This window comes from Lepidothrix coronata, unplaced genomic scaffold (assembly GCF_001604755.1).
Source record: "Lepidothrix coronata isolate B3197 unplaced genomic scaffold, Lepidothrix_coronata-1.0 Scaffold53, whole genome shotgun sequence".
Classification (NCBI taxonomy): Eukaryota; Metazoa; Chordata; class Aves; order Passeriformes; family Pipridae; genus Lepidothrix; species Lepidothrix coronata.
The window spans coordinates 388,525-400,395 of NW_016690233.1; the positions used below are offsets into that span (position 1 = coordinate 388,525).

The following is an 11,871-nucleotide window of genomic DNA, read 5'->3' on the forward strand; positions in this document are numbered from 1 at the left end:
AGAGGAATAGTTCACTCTGCATGTTCAACAGCCAGTTCCCTATAGCACAAGCCCAGATAATAACCAGGTCCATAGGAAGGCCATGGCCTCAAAATCAGTTTCCACTGGGGCTCAACGCAATCAAATTCCACCTGACTCTGTTAACAAGAAGGCTTCAAGACCTAGAGGCAAGACTTCCAGCTCAAGCAGATGCACAGAGAATCTATGTTGCTGTCTTGGTTCATAAGGTAAAAAGTTTACTTTTTATGTGTGGTAGACAGGCTTTCTAAATGCTGTACTCTGCTAAGTAGAGATAAAAAATCAGTGCTGTGCTCTGCGATTCTTGCAACAATTCACTTTTGTGGACACACATACACGTGGCACTAAGCTATTTGCATCCAGGCTAGACTGGGAAGCCAAATCAGAAGTTGAGAATTTACAGTCATCTTCAAACAAGTAGGACTGGAGGGCAGGATTCCCTATTCCCATATATCTCCATAAGTGAATCTCTAGGGGAATTCAGCAAAGATTTTCTGTGAAGAAAACAGTGTTTAAACTCTTTAGAAAGATTGTTACCACAATTCACAGCTGATTAAGTTCAACTATTCATAAACCTATAGAGCCACAAGACCAAATTTCCACCAGTCTCTTTATCTCAACATATAACAGATTTCTCGTAAGTGAAACTTTACTTCCAGCATCTCAGTAAACAGGAAGAGCAGCTATAGCTCGGGATAACATGTTCCATCAACACTTCAGAGTTTACCCAAAAAGTCAATTGTATTAGATGGGTTTAGAAAAAAGACAACAGAAAACAAACAAACCATCCCCTCCTCCCTCCCCCACCCCTCCATTTTTGGTCAGGGAGAAGGACTTGACTTCCAGCCTCCTTCATGCACTTCTCAAATATCACTTTTGTCAAAAAGTGCCAGACTCTCAGTGGGACACCTAAAGCCAGCAGGTGCCCCGTAGGGAGCAACCTATTGGAAATAGCATCCACTCACCACCCAGAGCCCAAATTTGCACTTTTATATGGTTTTACTTGTCTGAACTTTAGCTGTGTTTTTCTAGAGCTTCAGAAAATGTTCCAGCTTCATGCTATGCACACATTTTCTCACTAAGGTACCTACAAGATACTTTTCTTATCCTTTTGTAGTCAGATTTTCAGCCTTTTCTGATTTTAAGTCATGCAGCTAAAGTAAGTCTAAAGACAAGTATGTCTGACTTTGTCAGCTATCTTCCACCAACTCTCTAGAAGTAGCTTGCACCAACAATACAGATCCACTATAGAAAACCTCTTGACTCAATGTTTGAAGTCTGCTCTTCGGCATGAAGAGAGTGATCCATGTTGTAAGGCTCTAGATTGAGAATGATGGAGCAAGGACACAGTTTGGATGTCCCATACGTTCAAGTTCTCGGCTTGCAGGATTTTATCCTGTACCACACCACTTCTACAAAGCAGTTTCCTTCTCCCTCCAACACCACACCCACATACCAATTAATTGCCAATTGTTTCATCCAGTTTATTTTAAACAAGACAGCAGTTTTCCCTCCTAAAACTAAGCACAGCTTTTCTTGGAAGAGAAGCAGTACTACCGTAATCACATAGAACTGCAAAACTATTGCAAACTCTGCCTCAAAATATAACTGAAGCTGTCCTTAAATAAACATCAACTATTGGAATTTCTTGTGACTCTATGATCTTTTTGGTAGTACAGTAAAACATGCATCAATCTGAAAGGTTAACAGTTGCTGGAAGCTCAGAGAAATGAAGAGTAAGCCTTAAAAGTCACCTCTTTATTTGAAGCTCAGAGTTTGCTTTGTTTGTCTTCTAGAAAGCTGAAGATACAGCTGAAAAGTTGTGTTATTTAATATAAATCACCATATTTTCAGAGTAAAATATAAACCCAAGGTAGTTTCCTTCACAATATTCGTTTTGCAAGCTGGCATATTGCAAACACTTAGAAGGGTTATATTCCAATTATAAAGAAAGAGTATCTGTGCTGAAGAGAAAAATTGTTGGAACCATTAATATGAGTAGGCTGAATATAGAACTTTGTTTATGTGGATCCTTAGATTACCAAAAAACCCCAAAGCCCAGTAATTTATTTTTAAGTTTAGTTGTTACAGTTTCAAAGTATGGTTTTCTGAATGCCACCATCATGATGTTGATTTCAGGCTGCAACTTTTCTTTCCAGCAGTATCCTGGGTCACCACCTATTCCTCATTTACCTCAAAAACCTGCATGTATTAATCTGTGAGGGACAATAGGCTTGAGCCTTACGTCAGCAAAAGAGTTTTGCCTCTGTATATTCCTCTTTTTTTTTTTTTTTTTCTGAAGGGAATGTTAGTGCTTCTGTATCTCAAACACCAATCTGCAATAACTAGAATTAGAAAGGGGAAGAATAGCTGACACACATTATGAAATGTCCCTCGAGGTCCTGCAGGACAGCAAGCTGGCAGCAAGCCAGCAGTATGCAAAGACAGACAACAGCACTCTGGGCTGCATGAACACAAACACAGCCAGTAAGTAGATTGAAGGAAGAGATTATCTTCCTCTGCTCAGCACTCTGGGCCATATTTAGACACTGTCTAGTTTGAGGCTCCAGCAATACACAAAAGACACCAATAAATTGAAGAGAGTTAAGCAGAGGCCACTGAGATGGCAGGGGAGGGGTGGGGGGAGATGGGCTTGTTCAGCCCCAGGCAGAGACAGCTTTGGAGGGACGTAACAGCACCTCCAGTGCTACAGGGACATCATTGAGAAGTCTTAGATGGATTCTTCATAGCAGCGTAGGGCAGGAAGATGAAAAACAACAGGCAGAAACCTAAACAGGAGAGGTTCAGCCTGGATACAAGGCAAAAATTTTTCCTGAATAGGACAGTCAGACAGCGGCACAGGTTTCCCGGTGAGACTGTGCAGTCTATTCTTTGAGGTTTCAAGTCCCAGCTGAATGAAGGCCTGAGAAGCCTGACCACAGAACTGACCCTGATGTGGGCAGGAGGTTGGACTGGAGATACTCTCATGTCTCTTTCAGCCTTTGATTCTCTGCTTCCCCCATGGTCACTTTTATGGGAAGATCTCAGATAACCTGAGTTACACCCAAGTACTCATAGTACTATAGTGCTATAGAGATACAACAGATATGGTGCCCAAGTCCCTGATCTTTTATCAGTTTAAGACCTACCAACTTCTCACTAAATTCCTATATACTTTTTAGTGTTTCTCAAGAAACAAGTTCAGCTTTAGGACGGAACAAAATCATTCGCTCTATCTTATCTCTCCCCTCCACTCTCACTCAGAAGCCTCCACCATACAATTTGACCATAAACAAATCATTATAAGGGTTGTACAACTCAAAAATGAGAGTCTCCAAGAGTCCTGCCAGTATCAATGTAGCACACAAAACCCCCAGATACAAATAAATCCCCAACAACTCTAGGACTCCAGTTTGGTAAGCCATTCTAATTCTCAGCAAGTATTGTTTATCAGGCTATCCATGGAATAGATATATACCTATCTGCATCTTCCAGCTTGCATTCATGCCCAAAGGTGGCATAAAAGTCCCTTCAAGTGTATTAAAAAACCTAGTAAAACCAGAGGAACTTCAACCATCTCAATTGCAGCACAGTCATTTATAGGTCTTTGAATGCCATAGCAAGAATACTGCTCAGACTTCTCCAACTCAGAATGCATCCTGGGAAATGGCTCTATTGCTGAAAAAGCTCCCAAGAACAGATTGCCTCAAACAGCAGTTCCATGGAGTGCAAAAGCACTTTATTTTGGCTCAGAAGCTGCTTTGCCTGACACCAGTGGATGCAGCCACTGCTAGGACTCACCTCAAAGATCAACAGTGGATGCCTGTTTTGTGTGAGCTTAGTTTCTCATCTCAGTACAAAAGGATATTTTCATTTCCATGTGCCCATGATGAGGCTGTATTCAACGTAAAACACTCTTTAGAAGAAAGTCTTGGAACAAAATGTCACACTTAACTGATGATGTTAATAAGCAAGACTTGACTTCAGTCACACTGTCACAGGTTATAAAATTTTTTCCCTTCCTTATCTCCATCACTGGTTGACATTTTCCATTTCAGTATTTCACTAGGAGAGTGAAGGAAAGGCTAGATGTGAAGTAAAATTTAACTGAATTTTAGTCCTGTAAGCATGAGCACATACAACACAATTAAGCAATAAAAAGAGCCCTGAATAAAAGCTTAAAAGCAGAGTTGGGGGGTGGGAGAGCACAAAACCCCCACTTTCTCTCAACCTACAGAACAATGCTTTGAAAGTCTCTAATTTTGTAGTTCTACCTTAGCACCATTACTGCCTCTTTAAAATGGTAAATAGCATCCCTGATACACAACAACAAAGGATCAAGAGGGTCTTGCAATACCTGTAAGAGGCAGTCACTTATCAAGTCTCACATGGCAAGTTACCTCTAACACCACCCAATTCAGTCTACACAATGCAATTCCTCCACAGATTTTTGTTCAGTGATAACCTAGTTTAATGAAGATAACATCAAACCAGAATTCAGAGTTGTAGAAGCATCTCCACCTTTTATGATTGATCTCTGACCCTTAAAAGAGAAGGCTATGGCTCTCTACCTGACTGTTCAAAGCAAACTATATCCCAGAAATTCAACAAAGTAGATGTTCATGCATACAGACACGCTTTGCATGCAGAACTGTGGTAATACTTTTACCAATTTCTATTAGCTCTGCTCTATTACAATGTTGAAAGATGTGGAGGACAAAACTACATGAAGTCACTTCAGGTTACCAGTGAAGACTTTGCTGGGTACATTCTATTTCTAATAATAAATAAGAAGTTAAAAAACACAGGAAGCTTTCCACACCCCAGAGAACTGTAAACTTCTAGAAATGTTGTCAGATGCCTAAATTCAATAGAATTAAAGTATCCAAGTGTTGTCTCCATCTATAGTGTTTCCACTCTTAACAAGCTCACCTTACATATTGAGGAAAGTGTATTTTACACCGAAGAGAACAGAGTAGATGACATATCAGCTAAAAATGAAGTGTCATACTTGAAAACAGCCTTCAACCCACAGCAACTTCCTCCGCCCCCCTCCTTCATATATTATAAAATGGTATAATTTTTAGCCATCTCTCATGAACTTTCATTTGGCTGCTGAGTTCACCTAGGAGAACAGCAGCATTATCTGGGTGGCTCATACATGTCTACATGGTTTGCAGTGCAAAGTTTCTGGCCCACTTGCTCTGCTTCCAGACACGCTGTACAACAGCTTGAATTGCAAGGAAGTCTGTTCTAAATAAAACATCACACTTCATAGCAACATTCCATCAAGTTTAGAATAAATCCTACAAGGCTAGATGCATAAAATCCAAATATGCTGTCAGGTTAGCTCCCAGACTAATTACTGCAGAAGCTTCATGGAAAAAAACCAAAATTACTATTTTCAAAAGTGAATGACTGATGCGCATTTGCCTTCCCTTCTTGGTTTCCACCTCATTGCCTGAAGATGAGTGGAGAGTACAAGTTAAAAGGCAAAGAGGATGTATTCCCTTGCCACAAAAATTAACTGAAGTCTAGATTTCCTTTAGAGCCCTACCAATTCCTAACAAACAGTAGTTTGCGGGGAAGGAACATCTTTCTATCAGTGGGTCACATGCAGATCTGCCATGCCAATGGAATTACACCAGAGATGCTTGCTCTATCCTTTTCCCTACCTTTCCATCTACCATTATATTTGCTTGGACCAAGCAGAGTGAACTCAGCCATCAGATTAATACAGGCTCACACCAAGCATCAGCCTGAAAGCATGTAAAACTAAGGACTTTGAGATTTAGTTTGCTAACTGACACCCCTCCCCACCCAAAAAAAAAAAAAAAAGGAAGTTAAGACAAGGACACCAGAGGTGTCAGGTCTAAGGCCAAACTCAGCTTTCAGGCTAAAGGAGCATAAAGCAATTTATTTATCCAGGAACCTGGTGAAGATCAGACACAATTCATACTGATCTAACAAAAAATTACTCCATGTGGTGCCATTTTCTCAACATTGCGCCAAATTACTTCAGCATGGGAATGACAACTTTTCCACAGAGCTCTGAGACACAGTCATGCAAGAGTAGGGCAAGTAGGATACATGAGTTTCTGCATTTCCTTCTGCGGTTTTACAGACAAACTGTTCCCTAACACAGGATTCAAGAATGATGATCTCCCATGCAGTAAGCCAGTTAGATGATGTCACAAAGCATGACATTTGTGAAACCAAGGGCATCCTACAGCAAGTGTTATGCACCAGCTGTTAGCTGCCTGGAGTCCTGCAGTCTGCAGAGGGACCACAATAAATGAGCAACATACTTAATCAGTGGACAGAAGGACCTAAAATCCCACTGCAGTTTTTTTGCAAACTTCATGGCCTACTATTTCATCTCCTATTTGCTGCTCAGTAAGATGTTCTACATCCCAGGAGGAAGGAAATCAGGACAACTCCAGGTACATGACCTTGCTGGAATCTCCGGTTATGCATTTTCTGCCCAGAAGGACATATGCAGGGCAGATTGTTCTGGTTTCTCCGATGCCTGGAGTGAGGAGAAGGGGAAGAAATAATCTATTTTATCATGGAAACCAGAAAATTTTTCTTAAGTTTCTCCAATATATACTGCAAACTCCATGTTTTGGTTGAAACAGATTTAAGCCCTTCTTTAATGAAAAGTTTTGAATGGCAACATGGTAAAAAAACCCCCACATCACTTTAGGGTATCTTCCCAAATCTGTTATCCAGACAGGCCTATGTACCAGCAGCTACCAGTTGACTCTTCAACTTGGAAGACTCACAAGTATCTTACCAAATTTTAGTTTCTATTAACAAGGGTTGTGAACAACTGTAAAAGTGCATTAAGACTCACTTCACCCTACTGTAGCTTAAGATAACTCCAAGTAGCATCAAAATCAAGCGCTGTTTCTATAGGCAGTGGAGAAAGAAAGCTATGATAGAGTTTGGTGACAGGGAGAATCGTAGAAAGGAGGGATACAGCAACACAACCACGACTCTAACATGACTAAGAAAAAAAGGTGATGAAGATCTGCAAAAGGTAAAGGTGGAAAGAATGGTCTGAAGGTCAATGAAGTTATACTAGCTAGTGAGCAAGACCTATGAAGCACGGTACAGGAACCATTTTTATGTGGTAATTACACAAAATGTACTTTCTCAACCAAGTAGGGAAAAGGTGAGTGACAAAGGAAGTACAAGGTGCTCTGGTGTTCTCCTTCCCTCGGCCATTTCCTGCTTGGTCCTACCAAATGTTTACTTTCTTTTAGGTGCCCAGTCTCAAACAGAAAAGGATACTGGTAAAGATTTGATAGCAGCAGACTGGAAAGGCGGGAGAAGACAACGTGGAAAGACAAAAGAAAGAAGACATATGAAAACCATTGGAAACTCTTCCTGTAACAACATAACCCAGGGGAAGAACAACAAAGCAGAGCCAGGAGAAATACAAACTAGGACAGGATGATTGACAGGACTGCCATAACGGGTTTATTCTTAACAAAATGCAACACAAAGTCTTCTTCCTTCAGTGTCTCTACTTAGAAAAGTGAGCATACTTTTTTTTTTATAGTCCTACCATTTACCCCATAAGTGTAAAGTGATAGAAAAACTTCTAAAAGAAAATAAATAAAACAAGTTTCCAGAATACTTGCAGCAGATACAATAGTTCATTAACGTGAATTGATCTTATCCTTGAGGCAGTAACTTGTATGATATAGCACATGTTGGTCAGGACAAATGAGGTTCAAAGAAGAACGTGACTGTCTCAGATTCTTGGAGATAATGTTGTAGCCTGCATGAAAGAGCTGGGAGTAGATTGAGTGGCCTTGTCTTAATTTGCGCTCTGGTATGTCCTGTTTTCCATATTGTCTTCTGGGAGCACAACCATTCCTTTCCTTTTCCCACTCCTCTCCCTTCTTCACATGGTTCAGGAAGAACTCCTCTTTTCCTCCTTCAGCCCATCTGTTCTCCTCAGGCTGCTTTAACACTGACAGTATGAAGGCCTAGCAAGCCCAAAATTAACAAACTCCGCATTGATCTTAGTGTTTCAGAGGCACAACCTGTTTGATGGCACACATCCAAGTCAATGTTGATACGGAAATTTCTCTGTGAAATCAGAGTGGGAGAGGGAATAAGAGATTTGCTCTTATAACTGCCTACCAGAGCTATGGAGGAGGACTACCGTTTCCATGACCACAGGTCAGTGTTATACTAAGGGGCCCAATTCATATCACCTGCACGCCCACATGATTGTGCAAGTATTATGAGTGTAGTTACAAATGGTGTTGCTACACCATGGACAAATCTCAATACCAAAGTCATCCTGGAAGACAATGAAAGGTGGGGATTTATCTTTATTTTTCAAATAGATAAGATAACTAAAAAGAGAAAGAAGAATATAAAAACAGCGGAAAACTTCTGTTCATTATCAGTGCAATCTGTAATTGGCCACAGAAGCACTTGCTCAATATGCTGACCCCAACAGTGTTATGATTTTGGAGTTCTAGGAAACTTATTGGTTCACTTGTGACAGACATAGACATACAATATGGGCACACATGGCAGATGGCGTACATATGCTAAGGAATAACTCTTGTGTTTGTGAAACTGATAGCTGATTGCACACAGTCCTAAACAAGCCTTCTTTACAGAAGCTGCCTTTCCCTCTTATGCACCATCAGAAGACATCAATGACTGAGTTAGCAGGATGACACAGAATGCTGTGGAGACAGGACTTGGTATAAATAATATTTTTGGGTTTGGTCCTGCCCTTTAATCTCTCTATCTCAGTATCTTTCCCCAGAAAAGCAAAATACAGAACTACTGCTGAAGGTACAGCTACATCAGTGCAGAGCAGAGACCAACAGAAGTGCCTCTGCCAAGGAAAAAAGTCCTGCCAAGCACTTGAAATTGAAACCATATAGGCTGGGGAAAGGCTGCTTGTTTTTAAACAAAACACCCTATACAGATGCTGGAGTAGCTCCAATCTGGTCCCTGGGACTAAATGCTGGGTTGCAGTTGATGTGCACCCAAAATAGTTCCTCCTATTTATTCTCAGGTGCTCCAAGAAGCCAATGAAGTGAGGTGAAGAACAAAAAGGCAGGGACAACTGGACTAAAAATGCCTGTGAAGTAATTCTAGGTACAATATCACCAGAGAGGGGAGGGAGATCTCACAGGTACACAGTTTCCTATAGATATAGTCATGAGGACCACAGTATATTGCACCTCCTAAATCTGCTCTAACAATTTGCAATTTCACATGCTTACACTGTCAATTGTTTTCAATTCCAGTCTTTGCACCTCCTGTATTTCTCCTATTTCCCAGGCTCCTTTTTATGTTTGTGACTGTACCCGTCTGAAGCAAGATGGAGTGCTCAGCCTGAGGATCTGCAGACAGATTAGGACACGTAAAAAACACCATGCCCAATGGATTAGTTTCACTCATATATATTCACTCCTATGTAGTAAGTACTATACCTACTGTAATGCTAGAAACTATCTTTTTGAAGGGCCTCTCAGCTGTAACAGAAAGCTGAGAAGTGTTTGCTCACATTTTTCAGGGAAATAGGACACAGCACCCTGGAATAAACTGCCAGAAATGTTTCAAGCTAAAAAAACTGGTGTGGGGGTCTTCACCGGTTTTATGCTAAAGTGGATGAGAACTGCTCACTCGATTACAGCTGAGAGGTACTTTAAAGAAACCAATGTCTTTCGCACAAGACTCAGTAATTGAATGGGAATGCTCCCAAAGTGGAAGTCCTGGTTTAGTTTCAATGGGAGAGTTCGGGTCTCTTGTGGCGAGACTGCCCTGAGAGCTTAACCACCACAAGGCAACTGGAGAAGGTTTTCAGGGAATGTGTCAGATACTTAAGCTGGATGTGAGCCAAATCACTAGTGTAAACATATTCATAGTTTGCCTCAAGGCAAAGTCAAACAGGTCAGTTTGCCACCAAAATGCTTGCTTTGCCTTGAAAAGGAGTGCTCATTCGGTCCCACATACCATAAGAAGTGAGTTGGGAAGCTGCTCCTGCAGCCTCTGCTGTCAGACTTCTCTTTCCACTGCCTGGCAGGAACAAGCAGCATTTCCACCTCCGGCTCAGGCTTGGCAAATCCAACAGTATAGCATTGCTCAATACTCGAGGTCATATCACGTTAGACGGATGCTGAGGATGTTAAACCTGAACCACAGCCACAGTCCTGCGCTAACATAAACATTATCCACATCTCTTTACATCAGGCTCATTTTTCATTTTATTTTTCTCTACTTTATCCTTCTTTCCTGCTTGGATTCTCACCACCTGGCTTCCTTCTCAGTATTCCAGTAAACCTTATTCTGGAGTTTACTCTTCACACCTCCTTCCCAAAGCTTGCATTGTATGAGAGTAACATATTTCACACAGTCCTTTGCCCTGCATTACCAGCAAAGGATTTTAAATAAAAGAAGTTTTCCAATCAAGAAGGCTGAGCAGATGTTCATTTAAAAAAAAAAAAAAAGTAGTCTCATGAGCCAGAGGGCATTAAATCCAACAAGATTTGATCTCCAGGCAACCCAAGCTTGTTCTTCTTGCAATTTTTCTGCTAAGACTTCAAATGACCCCTTGGGAAAAATAAAGCTCACCTGACTCTGTATAGTTCTTATGCCCTAACTGTATAATTGAACAGATTTTTTTTTAATTGGTTAATAGCTGATCACAGATTAACTGCAAGTACAAGTTCTCTGCTTAGCCGAAGGGGCTGTAATTCCTCACCAAGAGCAACAGAAAGATGTTTGATCAAAGGAAATTCTTGGGTTCACACGCGTCAGTGCAGCTAATATGATGCTGTCCCATGGTTAATAAAGCCCTGTCTCAAGAGCTGAGCAGGCAAAGGATTCGTAGGCACTTTGTTATGTGCTCAGCTGTAGCAGGTTTTTACACTAGCAGAACACGTTTTACTGTATTATCAGTGAACCAGCAGGAAAGTTAACAAATTCATTCTGTTGCACAGTTTTTCCATTGTTTGGTGCTTTCCCAGGATTATTTTCTGTCCATTTTTTGTTTAGAGTGACACATACAGCATCTGATGCTGTCACATGATTTCACTCCTGAAAATCACAGGCTTCCTGTCTCTGAGCTTCTATTAGCTTTGATAAGTCAATTGCTAGAGCAATGTAGTTTTGCATTTGTTTTAGTTGAAATGATTGCTTAAAATGACATGCAAATTATGAGAATTGAACAAGTCAAAAGATATTTCTAGACTCCACTGGTTTGGTTTGGCAGTGCGGTAGCCCACATTTTTTAAGACAGTCAGAGAAAAGCAGAGTCTCCTAAGAATCAGCAAGTCTCATCTGAACTTGCACTTTGCTAAACAGACGTAAGTATGCAACACCTACCAAATTATAATACATAAGGAGTCTTCTGCTGTTCTGTTCTTAGGGAGACAAGATGTTTTTTATCACAAGCACACTCAACTGATTCAACTATTCATTGATCTACCAGTACAAAACAACATTCTTTAAAAACACGCAATGAAATGTTTGAAACAGAAGGCAATGCGTAAGCTGCTGTAGTGCATAGGGATGATGCAGGATTTTAGAGATGCTATTTCTTCTATGTCATTTTAGGATACATTACAATAGTGGAGGGGTGGGATGGTGGGGCATGGGGATGCAGAAAAGAAAAGAATGAAAACCTGGATTTATTAAAGCATGCAAGCCACAAAATAATTTTCTTCCAGTTTCAAAAATGGCTCCTTTGTTTCAAATGCCTTTGTCACAAAAAAACCCAGCTTGTTGTGATCTGACTGTTGAGTTGACTGAATTGGGACAAAGGTGTTGTTCTTCCCTCAACAGTCAGATCACAACAAGCTGGGTTTT

The 11,871-nt window shown here is 40.7% G+C and overlaps 1 protein-coding gene across 3 annotated transcripts in view; it reads right to left on the bottom strand.

Annotated features, from left to right (window-relative positions):
• The window catches only part of ELMOD1 (ELMO domain containing 1), a 46,766-nt gene that overhangs the window by 33,548 nt on the left and 1,347 nt on the right, over nt 1-11,871 (bottom strand). The window lies entirely within an intron of this gene.